The 4229-nt window shown below is 39.2% G+C and overlaps 1 long non-coding RNA gene across 2 annotated transcripts; it reads right to left on the reverse strand.

The window, feature by feature from the left end:
* Positions 1-244: 244 nt before the first annotated feature.
* LOC141278607 (uncharacterized) lies at positions 245-3998 on the reverse strand. Of its 2 annotated transcripts, none has more exons than XR_012331573.1 (3): positions 3850-3998; positions 3449-3615; positions 245-1179 (listed from the first exon to the last, which is right to left on the reverse strand). It is a non-coding gene; the product is annotated as an uncharacterized lncRNA (long non-coding RNA). The 2 variants fall into 2 exon arrangements; XR_012331574.1 differs by having other exon boundaries at positions 3449-3741.
* Positions 3999-4229: the final 231 nt, after the last annotated feature.

Raw genomic sequence — 4229 nt, forward strand, 5'->3', positions numbered from 1 at the left:
GGGGGTTCTTAAATAAGTACTTTTCAGCTGGAGCTGACCTCGAAATTCACTTTTGATGTTTGATGAAGCTATGGACAAAAAAAATATTCTCAGTAGTTAGAGCATCTGTTCCATCCAGTGATGTTGTACCATAGTCAATGTTTATTCTTCTTCCAAAATGGACAGATCCATGAGGTGGGAGTTGCTTTATCTGCATCAGAAATTTCCAGATAAATGCAGAAGAATCGTCTGACCACTGAAAAAACAAACAGTGAGTACTTCCTCACATTGCTCTTTAGGCTTTTTAAACATCTTATCAGGAGGTCTATTTCAGCTCTCCAATAAAAAGGGTGTCCAAGGATTCATACCTGTGTAGCGCAGAGATATTCCACTATTTACATTTCTAGGTATTGGCCCTATAATACAGTTTTCCTGTGTTAGAGAAGTAAGAAATCAATAGAAATTCAGGGTTCAGAAACAAGAACCCACACTTTTAAAGCCTGTTTTTCCATTGCCGCACAGGAAGCAAAAGCAAATATAAACAAACAAAAAATTTAATAAAACAGTCCAAAAATACACTAGAAAAGTGGGAATGGCGAAAAGAGAGCGGGGAATAATATCACAGTGTTAGGGTACATTTAGAAACCTAATAGCAATACTGACTGTAACACATATTAATCTCTTCTTCTGTTCCCAGCCTGAGCTAGGCACCTTAACATTCATTCTTGTATTTAATCTTCAGGACAGCTATATGAAAGTGTCATTATTAATCTCTCCATTTTACAGGTGAGAAGTTAAGGCTGGGAGCATTAAAGTAAATTGCTCAAGGGATCCCAGTTAAGCTAGTAAGTGATGGGACTTGCATACTGAAAAACAAAACAAAACAAAATCCCAAGCAGTCCAGAGGAGATATTATGGGTAGTTGGTCTCATAAGTGCCAAAATATAATCTAGGGGAATCCATGGGCTTGCACTACAGCCTAAACCAATGAATTCATAAAGTCAAGTGGCCAGAACAGGTACACAAAACTCCGCTTGAAAGGAGGCAACTAGAAACTGCGATGTAGATTTGACTTGCATAAAACCTTTTTGTTCTATGTAGGGGAATTTTTTTGTGCCCTTTGATAAAAATACATACACTTATGTATATATTCACATCCTGAAATTGGAAAGCAGAGTAGGTGGAGGGTCTTCATAACGTCTGAAAGGCAAGAAGATGATAATGTTAGACTTTGTTTTATGTCTTACAAAGTAGTCCTATGGACCGAAAATGGATGGTGGACTTATTATTTACTGTTCTTGGGTACTCAGGGTGCGTGTCAAACAGTGATAATCATATTTCATTACAGTCAAGGGTAATTTTAGAAGTTCATTCTGCAAGTCCCAGCATATATTATTGATTATTGTTCTATAGGAAGCAATCACAGATGAAATATAAGATAGAGTGGTCTCCTGTAAAACGATTTACATACAATTCAATGGGTCTATACCAAACTTCTAAATTAGCAGTAGAAAAGAACAGTCACTGCAATGTGCCACAAGAGGGCGTGCTGGTACTTTTAAATATCAGTAACTTGGCAGGCAAAGTGAGCATAATTAAAGACAAGGTGCAGATTTCAGGTACAAGCCAGTTGCTTTTTGTCAATCATTAAATATCAAATCTGGAAGATTTTCTTTAGTAACTTTTGTGGGATTTTAAAAGAGTAATGAGGTTTTAAAAGGCATGTTATTCCTTATTTTCATAGAAAGAAATGAGACTTTTTTTCTAAAAATTTACTGGGTTAATATTTTATTAGATACATACTTTGAACTATCACCAATTATCCAGATGGTTTAGGGAAAATTAATAGATAATACTGTTTCCTTTTGTTATCAGCAATACAAATGACAAATTGGTGAAATTGGGGTTCAATTTAGCAGATGGGGGAAAGGTTAAGTGGAGAGAATTATGACAAATTAACAGAGATTCAAATAATCTTCTCCACACCCCTTCCCCTTACATATGTAACTAGGTGATTCATCATGTATTAAAAAATGGCTTTATTGAAGATACTGTTCATCATTTTTAGGCCCTAATTTTGCTTCTTTAATAAACCAGTGAAATCTGAACATGAGATTAAAAAAAAGAATATGTATATTATCCCTAAACCTAAGGATTAAAAATAAAGAAAAATAGGCAAATGACAAAATCCTCACAGCGTATGTGTTTTTGAGCGATCCTAGAAGTATATGTGGTGTTTCTCTATCGGAGGAAAATTTATAAATATTTACACTAGAAATGTTCCTTTAGTCCAGGGATCGGCAAACTTTTTCTGTAAAGGGCCAGAAAGTAAATACTTCTGGCTTTGCAGGCCATACGGTCTCTGTCTACTTCTGGCTACTGAGTTTCGCCACTGTAACATGAAAGCAGCCGTAGACAAGCAGATGAATGGGCCTGGTTGTGGCCCAGTAAAATGTCATTTACAAAAACAGGTGCCAGGCTAGATTTGGTCCCTGGATCACAGTGTGCTACACCCTGCCTTAGTCCAGCTGTGGACTCCTTCACAAAAGAGGGTGAGTGAGAAGGAGAAATAAGCTTTGGAGACCTGGACCTAGGGGTACACAAAGAACCTCCAGCTGGAAGGCGTAAGGATATAAAAAGCTTCCCCTCAGGTATCAGGAGAGGCTCAACAGAGTCCTTAGCAGGAAGCCAAAATTAAAACTGTCTTAGGAAAACGTGTACTTTAGAAAATTGGTTGGAATAGATGCATAGCCCATGTCTAAAACAGATAAAGCCCTGGAGGTACAGTAAATCAAAAATATCTAAGAGGTGGAGAGTTTGTCCTGAGCACCAGTAGCCCTGGCATGCTGAGCTACCCAGAAGTAAGGAAAATCTTGAACCTTGCAGGAAATTACAGAGTTTGGCAGCAAGACAATTGTATACATTAGTCCCAAGGAGGCACCCTCATTTTCTGAACGTAAGGAAGCACATCCTAAAGGACATTTTCTAAAGGAGAACTGGAAGCCTAAATATTTTGAAAATGTATTTCATGGTTCATAGAAACATCAGATACATTGCCTATGAGTGACAGATGCATTATACTCTGATTTAGGAGATGAGCTAAGATTTCCACAAAATCAATTAGTTAACTGCTGGAAAAAATGCTTAGAAGAGTACATACTGCAACGGTTCCCAAGTCTTGTTGCAAAGGAATGTCAAGGAAATTTATTAAAAACACACTTTCCCAGGTCTCATTCCAGACCTATTGTATTAGATATTTTAGAGCCTGTGATTCAGGCATTTTGACAACACTGCCCAGCTGGGTCTTCTGAGCAACCAGGCTAGCATCAGGCCAGGGACCGGCATTGGGGAACCAGTAGGACAAAGGATAAACACCAGATATGGAGTTTGGCCCCGCTTGGCCCTGCCTTTTTTTAGTCATTTGACCTTGAGCTAGCGATGTAACATTTCCAAGATTCAGTAACAATACCTGTAACATGGAGCCAACGTTTGCCTCTACTGGAAGGATTGAAAATCTGATGTGGCTCTGTCAGGCTTGGAGTATAGACGTTTTTGCCTCTTCTACATTCTCCCTCCCCGTTCTTTATGGGGACAACATAGCTGTATTTGCTCCACTCACCAGTGTACAGAAGTTTACTGAAAGTGAAAGCATTTTTAAGAAGATATGAAAGGTTTCATCTTGCTCCACAGGACCTTTCCGTCTTGAATTTCCCGAGAACTCTGGGTTTCAGGTCACACCATCTCTACTCTTAAACATCAGCTCTGGAGAAGCCAAAGAAGGGAGACATCGAGTCCTCAGACACCCCATCAAGTCCTAGCCTGTGCTGATTTTCTTTGCAACTTGACTTAAGACAATTCCAAACTCATTACCTGGTAACTTGGCTTTCAATTCCAAATTCCTGCTGCGGTAGAGCTTTGTCCTTACATGCACGTGTAGGGGGTTTTTCTTCTTTGTCAGAAGTTCGGGCACAGTGAATTAGACCACACCTGCTGCTCCTTTATTTTTTTCCTCTTTTCTGTGGTTTATCTTAATGACGAAGAGCATCACTCCCTCTAAATCTGGAGTGTGGAAAATCACGGGGCAGCCTACCAACTGTTACTTGTAAAGGGATGTGATACGGAGGAAGGAGCTGGCAACTCCCTTCCTCAGGCCCAGGAGCGTTCTTCTTACTCATAAGCAATTATTCATCTGATCTCTGGTAATAGGGCATGTTCCTCCTTCCTGAGCACATAAGGCCAAAATGAACTCA

The sequence above is a fragment of the Tursiops truncatus genome, chromosome 4 (genome assembly GCF_011762595.2).
Source record: "Tursiops truncatus isolate mTurTru1 chromosome 4, mTurTru1.mat.Y, whole genome shotgun sequence".
Lineage (NCBI taxonomy): Eukaryota > Metazoa > Chordata > Mammalia > Artiodactyla > Delphinidae > Tursiops > Tursiops truncatus.